General features: G+C 42.2%; 1 protein-coding gene across 4 annotated transcripts in view; it reads left to right on the forward strand.

Moving 5' to 3' along the window:
• The window catches only part of ston2 (stonin 2), a 317,978-nt gene that overhangs the window by 183,838 nt on the left and 119,756 nt on the right, over positions 1 to 14,384 (forward strand). The window contains exon 1 of one of the 4 annotated variants that reach the window (XM_039741324.1): positions 10,973 to 11,130. The exons of the other annotated variants lie outside the window; for them this stretch is intronic. The gene's annotated coding sequence lies outside the window, so the exon portion shown is untranslated. Of the gene's footprint in view, positions 1 to 10,972; positions 11,131 to 14,384 lie in introns of those variants that run through there. 4 annotated transcript variants of the gene reach the window in all.

The raw sequence follows: 14,384 nt of genomic DNA on the forward strand, positions 1-14,384 counted from the left end.
CACCAGACTGACGTGTAGGCATTCAATGCCAGCATTGTCTGTCAAATTTGGGCGCGCGGTTCTCTGTCAACATTTTACTGTGAAAAGAGGTGGGGAGGGTGGCAAGTGAAAAGTCAGCAGTTTTCAGAAGACACAATGTGCATGGTGATTGCAAAGACAACATGTCTCGGTGCACACTTTGAGCAGTCGGTATTGCAATTTAATATTTAGAGTTCAAAGTGGACATGATCAGTCATTAATCTGAATCTGAACTGACCTGTGAAAAGAAACAGTGGATGTGGATCACAGGCATCTCTTATATATATTTCTCTTCTGGTTCGTCCTGCTTCCCCTTCAAACCCGGTCCCCCCGACACGGCATTTCTCAATTCCTATTCCTCCTCTTCCAAACCCTTCCCCACGCTGCCTGCGGCCTTCCATACACTCCCACGGTGCTTTTCTCGATTATTATTTCTCCTTCGGACTACCGCGTTCCCCGCTCCTCTCTCATGACCCCATTGGTGTCACGTCACCATCCTATATCTAGCCTGACCGCGTGACCTTTCACTTCGGCCATGTGTGTGCCTGGGAGTCTTTTCCATAGCCTGCTACAGGAAGGTACTCTCTCAACCTTTGGCATTTGTTTCGCTCCTTGCTATTATGCTGTTATAAAATGAACGACAGTATCTTCTCTGTTGACGGGTTTTCGTACAACGTCATCTGTATTCCGGGATCCGGCAACTGACTGTTCCTATCAGTGGGTTATTTCTTGACACAAACGGTTGATGAAGGCAATCCACTCTCACTACGACATAGGGCAGTGTATTTCATTGCATCACATTGGGACACATTTGGAGACGTTCTTCCTGTTGTTCTTTCCAACGCTAGTCAACTTATCACAAGTCAGGTGTACTATCAATACATGGCAACATCTACAGTTTATGGTGGTGAAGCTGAAATCCAAGCTCTTTGCATCACAAACGATGATTCTCTACATATTAACAACAAAGTTTTTGATCTTATGCAGGGTGAAAAAGTGACCTTCAAGAGTATAGATACAGTGGTCAGTGACGATCCTAATGATCAACTAATGTACCCACAGGAGCTTTTCCACACCCTCACACCAACTGGCATGCCTCCCCATATCCTTCATCTCAAGGTGGGAGCCGTAGTTATGCTCCTCTGAAATATTATGCCATCAAAAGGTCTTTGCAACGGAACAAGACTCATCGTTACCCGAATACTATTATTGAATGCAAACTGATCGCTATTCAAAATTCATGAAGCAATCTTCATTCCCAGAATCTCTCTCCTTCCTTCCGACACCAATCTCACTTTTAAATTTAAACGCACACAATTCCCACTCAGACTCGCCTTCTCCATGACTATCAACAAGTCCCAAGGACAAACGTTTGCAAAGATTTGCGTTAATCTACAACAACCAGCCTTCAGCCATGGTCAGTTGTACGTAGCTTTTTCTAGGTTTAGATCTTTTGACTCATTATCTGTCTTCTCCAGCAAAACATCTATTCACAACTGCGTCTTTTAAGAAGTATTTCTTTCTTCTTGATTTCTGAATTCCTTTCTCACCGTTTTCCGTTCCTATTCTTACACCGCCATATGCTACGGCGGGCATCGGCTAGTTTATATTATTCCGTCTGGCCCGAATATACAATTGTATTCAGATCAGAATTTATAGCGCCTACACTATTGATAGCGTTTTCAATCCAATGACTCTAAACCATCCATCCATTATCCAACCTGCTATATCCTAACTACAGGGTAATGAGGGTTTTCTGGAGCCAATCCCAGCCAACGCAGGGCACAAGGCAGGAAACAAACCCCAGGCAGGGCGCCAGCCCATTTTAGGGCACACACACACACACACCACATACTAGGGACAATTTAGAATCGCCAATGCACCTAACCTGTATGCAGACACGGGGAGAACATGCAAACTCCACACAGGGATGACCCGGGAAGCAAACCCAGGTTTCCTAACTGCGAGGCAGCAGCACTACCACTGCGCCACCATGCCGCCCGGCTCTAAACTAATAAGTTAATAAAGACTGTTGATCAGTTTTAGATTTTCCTCTCTAGCATTAAGAAAAAAAGTCTGTGAAAGAAATACAGGAATCAGTTTTTCTAGCATTAAATGGAAAACAATTTCACATGAATAAAAGTTTATGACCTTACTGTTCACTTACTCAAGAAAATACCACAGTAAGAAAAAATCAAGATGGTGACAGACAGATGCACACTTTTGACCGTCATAAACACACGGGTTCAACATAATCTTAATTTATAGAACTGTCATACTGATGACAAAGGGGCGCCACTAGCGCTGTGAATGGTGATTGTATTCAAGTTCGCCACATTCTGCCGACACACGCTTGTCCACTGTGTGCGATGCACGCTTTACATATAATAAGGCTGTGCTTTCACAATTGCACTAATTCTGTGGCTTGCCACAAAATGACACGGTAATTAAGTTGCATCTTTCCTTCCCTGAAAGGGTGTGCTTTCCTGCATGCGGATGGGTTTGGTATATTCATTGCAATGGAAATTTCTTTTAATCAGTCGTTGAGTACAATGGAATAGTATTGGTGGTTTCTTAAGGAAGGCCCAACAGTGATGGCTACTTACTGTAAGTTCTGACAATGCAGAGTTTAGATGTTTTCCCAGATGGGCATCTACTATATAATAAAACACTAAGGTCCAGGTGTCCAGCCTTCCTCTTCCTACTTTCGGCTGTCACTGGACAGGCTCCTTGAGCAGTTAATGAGGGGGAAGCGGGTCGTCCAAATTCACGTGTTTGGAACATTGTAAGGACATGACGGGATATCTGATGTTTAGATCTCTCCATATGAGCAGTGTGAGCTTTTTTCCATGGATGTTTTCGTATTGTTTGCCCTCGTTCAAGCTGGGTCCATATTCAAGCCCAGAATTTTGTTATCTCCGTTGTCCAATAAAACATAAGAGTAACGATTTTTCCCAGTCATCACTATTAACCATGGAATAAGTAACTTATAAAAATTCATGTTTTGGCTAGAGCAGGGGTGTCGAACTCCAGTCCAGGGGGGCCGCAGTGGCTGCAGGTTTTCATTCTAACCATCTTCTTCATTAGTGACCAGTTTTTGCTGCTAATTAACTTCTTTTGCTTTAGTTGTAGTTAACTTGACTCAGACCCCTAAGTTCTTTCTTTTTCCTTAATGAGGAGCCAAACAATTATGAGACACAAAACAAGCTGCCACATCACCAGCTCACCGCATTATCTGAACATAAAGAAAGGCGAGGGCCTCAGTAAAGTTGATCTCTCAGGTCACCAAAACATCTTGACAGTGTTCTTAGAAAAAAAAAGAAAATCAACAGTTTTGGAAATGTCTGCTGTGGCAGAATAAGAGCAGCAACAAGACGTGGAATGAAGTAATTGGTTTAATTAACAGCAACAATGGGCTTCTTATTAAGGAACTGGTTGGAGTGAAATTGGTGGGAGTTTGAAGCCCCAGTTTAGCTGGTCATCCGTTGGCTTCTTTCACATCTCATTTCTGTTTGGCTGCCATTTAATGAAGAAAAGAATCAATTCAGAGCACTGAATCCTTAAAAACAGGACTATTAAAATGAAGGGAAACAAGCTAATTAGCAGTAAAAACTTGTCAGTGATTAGGGAAAGGGTTCAAATGAAAACCTGCAGCCACTGCGGCCCTCCAGGCCCGGACTTCGACACCCGTGGGCTAGAGCATCCCTTTAACCACATTACGTTTTCTGTGTGATAACAGCTTAGTTTCATCATCTTGTTCTTAAAACAAGCAGAGGTGGATGAAGCCTGACTGAACATGAGGTCGCTACACATTGAGGACTTTTTCTGTTTCATTTAGCGCAAACAAAACTGTAAAGGATCTAATACATACAGTGCATCCGGAAAGTATTCACAGCGCGTCACTTTTTCCACATTTTGTTATGTTACAGCCTTATTCCAAAATGGATTAAATTCATTTTTTTCCTCAGAATTCTACACACAACACCTAATAATGACAATGTGAAAAAAGTTTACTTGAGGTTTTTGCAAATTTATTAAAAATAAAAAAATGAGAAATCACATGTACATAAGTATTCACAGCCTTTGCTCAATACTTTGTCGATGCACCTTTGGCAGCAATTCCAGCCTCAAGTCTTTTTGAATATGATGCCACAAGCTTGGCACACCTATCCTTGGCCAGTTTCGCCCATTCCTCTTTGCAGCACCTCTCAAGCTCCATCAGGTTGGATGGGAAGCGTCGTGCACAGCCATTTAAGATCTCTCCAGAGATGTTCAATCGATTCAAGTCTGGGCTCTGGCTGGGCCACTCAAGGACATTCACAGAGTTGTCCTGAAGCCACTCCTTTGATATCTTGGCTGTGTGCTTAGGGTCGTTGTCCTGCTGAAAGATGAACCGTCGCCCCAGTCTGAGGTCAAGAGCGCTCTGGAGCAGGTTTTCATCCAGGATGTCTCTGTATATTGCTGCAGTCATCTTTCCCTTTATCCTGACTAGTCTCCCAGTTCCTGCCACTGAAAAACATCCCACAGCATGATGCTGCCACCACCATGCTTCACTGTAGGGATGGTATTGGCCTGGTGATGAGCGGTGCCTGGTTTCCTCCAAACGTGACGCCTGGCATTCACAACAAAGAGTTTAAATTTTTGTCACATCAGACCACAGAACTTTGTTTCTCATGGCCTGAGAGTCCTTCAGGTGCCTTTTGGCAAACTCCAGGCGGACTGCCATGTGCCTTTTACTAAGGAAAGGCTACCGTACCGTCTGGCCTGATTGGTGGATTGCTGCAGAGATGGTTGTCCTTCTGGAAGGTTCTTCTTTCTCCACAGAGGACCTCTAGAGCCTGACAGAGTGACCATCAGGTTCTTGGTCACCTCCCTGACTAAGGCCCTTCTCCCTCGATCGCTCAGTTTAGATGGCCAGCCAGCTCTAGGTAGAGTCTTGGTGGTTTCGAACTTCTTCCACTTACGGATGATGGAGGCCACTGTGCTCATTGGGACCTTCAAAGCAACAGACATTTTTCTGTAACCTTCCCCAGATTTGTAACTCGAGGTCTACAGACAATTCCTTTGACTTCATGCTTGGTTTGTGCTCTGACATGAACTGTCAACTGTGGGACTTTCTATAGACAGGTGTGTGCCTTTCCAAATCATGTCCAGTCAACTGAATTGACCACAGGTGGACTCCAATTAAACATCTCAAGGAGAAACAGGATGTACCTGAGCTCAATTTGGAGCTTCATGGCAAAGGCTGTGAATACTTATGTACATGTGATTTCTCAATTGTTTTATTTTTAATAATTTTGCAAAAACCTCAAGTAAACGTTTTTCACGTTGTCATTATGGGGTGTTGTGTGTAGAATTCTGAGGAAAAAAATGAATTTAATCCATTTTGGAATAAGGCTGTAACATAAAATGTGGAAAAAGTGAATACTTTCTGGATGCACTGTATTTATGAAGAGAACTTCTGCTGGCAGCTGAGGTACCCACAGAAACCCATAGGACATGATGAGACGGTGACTGGGTCTGGATTTGAGCCCAGAAGTCTGGCGGTGTGAGGCAACCTCAGCGCCAGCATGACACTCTGGTAATGTTTGTGAACGTACCCCCTGTTGGAATTCCAGTGCCGCAGAAAAGCTGTGCTGTTAGCGAATCTTTCAAATGGGTACATCTGATATTCACGTCACGTCAAACTGCCCAAACCAACTCCCCAAGAGAAGACTTGCAGTGTTAAAGCACTGATCTCATCCATTTTACTTATTGTCCTCAATAATGAGCACCTTCAAGCGTGCTTTACGCAACACATTTGAATAACAGGGAGAAGTGACAAATTCCAGAGTCTTTAAAAATGCTGCCATCCCAGTTTTTGAGAGACAAGCCTGTTTGTAATCTGAGTGACAGTGCAGCTGTGCTGTGAGATACAAAATAAGCTTGTTTGCATTTCGGACCCCTGAAAGCAGAACTAATGAAGCAAACAGGTGGGAAAGAGCCTTTCCAGCAGGTTTTACATTTAAGAGTTCGAAGAGGAACAATATTTACAGTGAAAAGTGCAGCAGCTTATAAACGCCACCCTGGCGCAGTGCTAATGCGGATGATTGTGGTGCAATGTGCCCGGTCAGCAATATCAGGTTTCAGTTTACGCTGCAGACTGCTGTCCTCCTTGCTAGGAACCAACCCTGATTGGAGCTATTTGAGTCCTTCTTGTAAAGAGCACACTGGACGTTTTCCATTTGCTCATTTTTATTTTGTTAGAATTGTATTTTCTTTATCACAGTACTCCTCAAATAGAGTACAAAAAGAGATGGACAAACTTTGTATTTTTTATTTGTCATATTGTTGATTAAAGTAGGTATGCATGATCTGTACTTGATGTTTTTGTCCATCTTCAGCCAGGCATGCTGTCCTTGTGGAAAAGTTTGATAGTTGCTTATTCTGTATGTGCAAATGTGAGCCGTTCTCAAGTGACAATACACTGTCCCTTGTCTTTTGACATGATCTTCATGATGCTCCAACAATGATGGATGGATTAAAAGGCAGAAGTCTACGTGACCATCTTCATCAAGCCCTTCCGTGAGAACCCTAAATCCAAAGAGGACTGTTTCATTTATGTTAGGTAGAATGCCCAGAGGGGACTGGTCAGGTGGTCTCATGGTCTGGAAACCCTACAGATTTTATTTTTTTTTCTCCAGCCGTCTGGAGTTTTTTTGTTTTTTCTGTCCCCCCTGGCCATTGAACCTTACTCTTATTCGATGTTAATTAATGTTGATTTATTTTGTTTTCTTATTGTGTCTTTTATTTTTCTATTCTTTAATATGTAAAGCACTTTGAGCTACTGTGTGTATGAAAATGTGCTATAGAAATAAATGTTGTTGTTGTTGTTGTTTTGAGGTTAGTGTTATAGGTAGCATTCTTTAAAACTTCAATCTAAAAAACGTTACTGATGCAAAGTACATGCTAACTATTTTGTCGATTACTTGTATTTCAAATTATTAAATATATTTATAGTATCAGGGCTAACAGGGTTGTACCGTGTTAGGGGTTATGAATGTAGTGAGAAGTCAGCAAAATGACTAACTAAGTAGCTAACTAAGTATACAGATGGCCCTTGAAATTCGCAGCGTTATGTTCCTAGAGCACCCGTGAACTGTGAAAAACCGCAAGTTTCGGATTTTGTCAAAAAAATACCTATTGTTATAGTTTAAACCCTGAGTGTGCCTCCAAAACATCCATCCATCCATTTTCTAACCCGCTGAATCCGAATACAGGGTCACGGGGGTCTGCTGGAGCCAATCCCAGCCAACACAGGGCACAAGGCAGGAACCAATCCTGAGCAGGGTGCCAACCCACCGCAGGACACACACAAACATACCCACACACCAGGGCCAATTTAGAATCGCCAGTCCACCTCACCTGCATGTCTTTGGATTGTGGGAGGAAACCCACGCAGACACGGGGAGGACATGCAAACTCCACGCAGGGAGGACCCGGGAAGCAAACCCGGGTCTCCTAACTGCGAGGCAGCAGCGCTACCACTGTGCCACCGTGCCGCCGCGCCTCCAAAACACTTTCATTTAATTTCAAACTCAGCTTAATACATCCATCCATCATCCAACCCGCTATATCCAAACTACAGGGTCACGGGGGTCTGCTAGAGCCAATCCCAGCCAACACTGGGCACAAGGCAGGAAACAAACCCCGGGCAGGGTGCCAGCCTACCACAGTTATTATTAGTTTTAATTATTATTATTTACTAAATGTTTATAATTCCATTAATGATTTTTCAATTTATAAAGTTATGTATTGTAAGTGTCGCTTTATATTTGTCCCAAGGCACATATTGTACTTTACATGTAATTTGTATATGACAAATAAAATTTAATTTGAATTGAATGTGAAATTTGTTTCTGCGATGGGTTGGCACCCTGCCCAGGATTGGTTCCTGCCTTGTGCCCTGTGTTGGCTTGGATTGGCTCCAGCAGACCCCTGTGTTCGGATTCAGCGGGTTGGAAAATGGATGGATGGATGAAATTTTTTAAAACACAGACATTAGTCTCTGTTTTCACCTTTGGTCCACACTATACTTTTTTAACCACCAAAAATGTATACAGGGTCAGCTGGAGCCAATCCCAGCCAACAAACCTTGGGCAGGGCACTAGCCCACCACAGGGCACACACTAGGCACAATTTAGAATCGCCAATGCACCTAACCTGCATGTCTTTGGACTGTGGGAGGAAACCCACGCAGACACGGAGAGAACATACAAACTCCACGCAGGGAGGACATGGGAAGCGACCCTGGGTCTACTTGCTGCGAGGCAGCAGCGCTACCACTGCGCCACCGTGCCCAATTTATACGCCCATTCAATAATGCGACCCTTATTTACATCTCCTTGCCTTCTCCAATCATGCACCAGATACGCAACAAATTTTGTTGCAGCAGCGTAGTTACCAATTTCTTTCACCAATTCAATAACTATTAATTTAAAACCAGTGTCATATTTTCTTCTAATCGAATGCTTCATCGTAGATAAGGGATGCTCTTACGATAAAGGTGTATGAGGGTGTGAGACACACAAATCAGTGCAAATGTCGCTTCGGAATAGTTCGGGTATTACCGTGTGTTCACGTCGGCACAATGCATAGAAAAAAAAGGCCGTGTGCTCCGTAGTTACTCACTCAGGTGGGCCTTAGCATATCATAATCTCTTGGACCAACAGTGTGAGTTTTCGGCATTCGACTTATACGACCGATATTATGAAATATGGGAAATTATACGGTAAAATCAAGCCCCGATTTATCCGTGGGAAAACTTAAACGCGAGTATTTACGGTAAGTGTTTATTAATGAATGTATGTATATTTCAGTTTTCAGTGTCTGACATGTTTCTGTTTCAAACCTAGTGAGCACAATCACAATCTGGCAACTTTGTTTCTCATGCATTTCAACAAACTGTTGAAATGAAAGAAGAGTAAAGGACTTATCCCAATTTTGCAAAAATTCTTTTGTACTGAGGAAAAAGCCATATTTATTAATTAAATGAGAACAATAGCATGTAGTCTCGGAAAGGCACGTCTCGGATTATTTCAGAATGACTCCAGTCTTGGCTCCGGCAGTGTGTGCCTTTCAAGAGTTTTTGTGGTTGATGTTGTTGCTAAATGTGAGGCCTTGCTGAGCAAGTCTGTGTAATGTCTCTGTCTTGTTTGTCTGCAGAAAGAACAAAAAACTTTAAAAAGTGAATGATTATTTGGCGTGATTTGGAATTCACTGTATAAACCTTGTTCATACTAAATTTAGTCGAATGAAATATTTGCTAAACTTCAGCGAGAAGAAAACTTGTCTCATAGCTGAATGATATCGTCATGACATACCAGCTGCAGCTGGCCGTCTAACTGGTTATGCAGAAAGGAGTCCAAACCAAGTACAGTACGTGACGTACGACTGCAGTAATAGTAGAGTTTCTCAGAGCTGCCCTTCTGTTAATGGTACTTAGGCTGACTTGCATTGATTTTGAATTCCAAGTAGGACTTGTATGGGTTAGGGTGACATTGTAGTGTGTTACTCATTAGGGTGACATTGTAGTGTGGCATTGTAGTGTGTTACATTAGGGTGACATTGTAGTGTGTTAATCTTGTAGGGTGACATTGTACATTGTAGTGTGTTAATAATTAGGTGTTACTTGTTACATTGTAGTGTGTTACTTGTTAGGGTGACATTGTAGTGTGTTACTTGTTAGGGTGACATTGTAGTGTGTTACTCATTAGGGTGACATTGTAGTGTTGTTACTCATTAGGGTGACATTGTAGTGTGTTACTTGTTAGGGTGACATTGTAGTGTGTTACTCATTAGGGTGACATTGTAGTGTGTTAATAATTAGGGTGACATTGTAGTGTGTTACATTGTAGTGTGTTACTCATTAGGGTGACATTTTAGTGTGTTACTTGTTAGGTGACATTGTGACATTGTAGTAGTTTGTTACTCATTAGGGTGACATTGTAGTGTGTTACTCATTAGGGTGACATTGTAGTGTGTTACTTGTTAGGGTGACATTGTAGTGTGTTACATTGTAGTGTGTTACTCGTTAGGGTGACATTGTAGTGTGTTACTCATTAGGGTGACATTGTAGTGTGTTACTTGTTAGGGTGACATTGTAGTGTGTTACTCATTAGGGTGACATTGTAGTGTGTTACTCGTTAGGGTGACATTGTAGTTTGTTACTCATTAGGGTGACATTGTAGTGTGTTACTCATTAGGGTGACATTGTAGTGTGTTAGTTGTTAGGGTGACATTGTAGTGTGTTAATAATTAGGGTGACATTGTAGTGTGTTAATAATTAGGGTGACATTGTAGTGTGTTAATCATTAGGGTGACATTGTGTTAATCAGTTAGGGTGACATTGTAGTGTGTTAATAATTAGGGTGACATTGTAGTGTGTTACCTCTGGGTTCCTGAGCCCAGACTCCTTCAGATGTCCTTCTCCTCATAAACATACTCTCAATGGTGGGACCCTCGGTTTGTGTGTTTGTGCTCTCACGTGTCTCTCCCAAGGTGAGGTCCTTACTTTTGCCTTGTTCCACACAAGCAGTTTAGAAATTGGACAGATGTATGGTCTTTTGATTTGGTGGTCATCTCAAAGTAGGGGGCTAAGAAAACAATGCCTCTGTGTTTAAGTGAAGTGCTAAGCTACACAGGGTGTGCTGTGAAATACTGTAAATAATTTGAAGAGTAGAAACATAACACCGTAATCTGCTTGAGTTCTTATCTTTTGGGTAGGAATGGCTGCTCCTACCCGCTTGGTAAAAGTTAAGCGTTGCTTAGGATGGCCAGGTGTGCCGTCAGCTAGGAAATCCTCTTGCAGCCCCCCCTCCTCTCCTCCTCCTCCTGCCTCTGTTTCTCCTTTACGGGTGGGTGTGCTACATCTGTCAAGTTATTAACCTGTAAGGCTGGGCCCAGCCCTTCCCAAGGCAGAAGAGGCTGGCGGACAAACAAGCAGCCACAAGTTTTTGCTCAAGCATGCATGGTGCCTTTTGTATCACATGATTCACTGAAACCATGGTGCTAAGAGCTTTCATACAAGCAAGTCAGTTCCTCTGCCACCACAACGCACGGTTTTCCTGCTGGGTAAGTTTTAACGTTTTATATTTTAGCACCGGTCTGTAAGTTCTCATGTTAAATGCCACTGCCTTCTTGCTATGCAGCTGGGTGAAATCTACAAGTGACTGGGGCTTTGTGAGCGTGTAAAGTGATACGCTGCGCCGGAGCTCGGAATACAAGCCTGCTTTTCTTTGAAAGCAAGAGAAAGAACGAATGTCTGCTCAGAGGCACATCTGGGAAGCCTTAAAACATGAATGAAAGAGTCCAAAAACAAAACTAACAATTCACACCCATCATTCTAGTTTGTGTTAGGGATTTCTTGCAGTCATAATCATGTCTTCGAAAATGTTTGTCCCTGGATAGTTTATTTGTTTAAATCTGTTTGTATGTGTACATCAGTTTTGCACCTGTGCTAGAGGAGCTGTAAATACTTTTTTTCTGGTAATTATTATTTATTTTATACAGGGATTTTCCATCAGTGCTTTATATGCACACATACACACAACACTTATTTATATATAAACTGCCACAAATGCATATATACTACGCTATGCAGGTTCTACTACTGTGCTTGAAAGTTTGTGAACCCTTTAGAATTTTCTATATTTCTGCATAAATATGACCTGAAACATCATCAGATTTTCACTCAAGTCCTAAAAGTAGATAAAGAGAAACCAGTCAAACAAATGAGACAAAAATATTATACTTGGTCATTTATTTATTAAGGAAAAAGATCGAATATTACATATTTGTGAGTGGTAAAAGTATGTGAACCTCACGGATGATCAGTTAGTTTGAAGGTGAAATTCGAGTTGGGTGTTTTCAATCAATGGGATGCCAATCAGGTGTGAGTGGGCACCCTGTGTCATTTAAAGAACAGGATCTATCAAAGTCTGCTCTTCACAACACAAGTTTGTGGAAGTGTATCAAGGCACGAACAAAGGAGATTTCTAAGGACCTCACAAAAAGAGTTGTTGATGCTCATCAGGCTGGAAAAGGTTACGAAACCATCTGTAAAGAGTTTGGACTCCACCAATCCACAGTCAGACAGATTGTACAAATGGAGGAAATTCAAGACCATTGTTACCCTCCACAGGAGTGGTGGACCAACAAAGATCACTCCAAGAGCAAGGCACACGTGTAATAGTCAGCAAGGTCACAAAGGACCCCAACTGAAGGCCTCTCTCACATTGGCTAATGTTCATGTTCACAAGTCCACCATCAGGAGAACACTGAACAACAATGGTGTGCATGGCAGGGTTTGCAAGGAGAAAGCCACTGCTCTCCAAAAAACATTGCTGCTCATCTGCAGTTTGCTAAAGATCATGTGGACAAACCAGAAGGCTATTGGAAGAATGTTTTGTGGACGGATGAGACCAAAATAGAACTTTTTGGTTTAAATGAAAAGCGTTATGTTTGGAGAAAGGAAAACACTGCATTCCAGCATAAGAACCTTATCCCATCTGTGAAACATGGTGGTGGTAGTATCATGGTTTGGGCCTGTTTTGCTGCACCTGGGCCAGGACGGCTTGCCTTCATTGATGGAACAATGAATTCTGAATTATATCAGAGAATTCTAAAGGAAAATGTCAGGACATCTGTCCATGAACTGAATCTCAAGAGACGGTGGGTCATGCAGCAAGACAACGACCCTAAGCACACAAGTCGTTCTACCAAAGAATGGTTAAAGAAGAATAAAGTGAATGTTCTGGAATGGCCAAGTCAAAGTCCTGACCTTAATCCAATCGAAATGTTGTGGAAGGACCTGAAGCGAGCAGTTCATGTGAGGAAACCCACCAACATCCCAGTGTTGAAGCTGTTCTGTACGAAGGAATGGGAGAAAATTCCTCCAAGCCGTTGTGCAGGAATGATCAGAAGTTACCAGAAACGTTTAGTTGCAGTTATTGGGGGGTCACAGCAGATACTGAAAGCAAAGGTTCACATACTTTTGCCACTCACAAATATGTAATATTCGATCTTTTTCCTTAATAAATAAATGACCAAGTATAATATTTTTGTCTCATTTGTTTAACTGGTTTCTCTTTATCTACTTTTAGGACTTGAGTGAAAATCTGATGATGTTTTAGGTCATATTTATGCAGAAATATAGAAAATTCTAAAGGGTTCACAAACTTTCAAGCACAACTGTATGTACTGTACATACATTCACGTGCATACATAGATATATATACAGGTAAACATAACTTGCCTCTGAGGCAGAAGCAAAGGAAATCTCTTGTGAGCTGTGAAATTTAGGGCGCTCCGTTCTCTCTAAGATTCGGTTGCAAATGAGACGCAGACATTCATCTCCCTTTTATAGCATTCCCGCCAGAAGGTGCGTCATCAGTTGCCTTTGCTGTGCTGAGGAATAAAAAAGAGACGAGACTGTTAGTGGCAGTGCCCCCTCTCACCCCGGCGGGGTATTACAAACCTTCGATGAGACTTTGAGGTGTCCTTTGGGTGTGCATTTACGACAGAATTAGTTACATAATTTTTACCACAGCTAATGTTAATTATAAAATAGTAAAGATTTGTCACCAATCTTTATATGAATACTTATTTTCCTTATAAAGGAAGTTGGTGGTAGATGAGAGGAATTCTTGCTTTACACACATAGTTACAGGTGGATTGCTGCAAAGATGGAAATTAAAAATCATTTTTATATTTTATGATCAAAATGGGGGCACTAAGGACACCTGGGTTCGCTTCCCGGGTCCTCCCTGCGTGGAGTTTGCATGTTCTCCCCGTGTCTGCGTGGGTTTCCTCCCAAAGTCCAAAGACATGCAGGTTTGGTGCATTGGTGATTCTAAATTGGCCCTACTGTGTACTTGGTGTGTGTGTGCGCCCTGTGGTGGGCTGGCACCCTGCCCGGGGTTTGTTTCCTGCCTTGCGCCCAGTGTTGGCTGGGATATAACGGGTTGGATAATGGATGGATGGATTCCTTTACCACATTTAAAGCAACAAAAAGTTATTTATTTATTGAATGATAGTGAAGACTGTTGTTATGTTAGAATCTTCTGCCCCATTCAGAACAGCATTACAACTTCCCTTACAGTATGAACTTGTTTATGCTGCCAATGATGTCGACCGTCAGAAAATCATTTACCACAGTCAGAACAGTGTGAAAGGTAAACCACAAAGCCAGTCCAGGATAAGAACAATACCTTTATTGACACTCACAGAATGTGTTAACACTTCTTAAATACACTTAACTAGTACATATTTATGTAGCCTTCCTGCGTGGAGTTTGCATGTTCTCCCCGTGTCTGCGTGGGTTTCCT

This window comes from Polypterus senegalus, chromosome 18, assembly GCF_016835505.1.
Source record: "Polypterus senegalus isolate Bchr_013 chromosome 18, ASM1683550v1, whole genome shotgun sequence".
Taxonomy (NCBI): Eukaryota; Metazoa; Chordata; class Cladistia; order Polypteriformes; family Polypteridae; genus Polypterus; species Polypterus senegalus.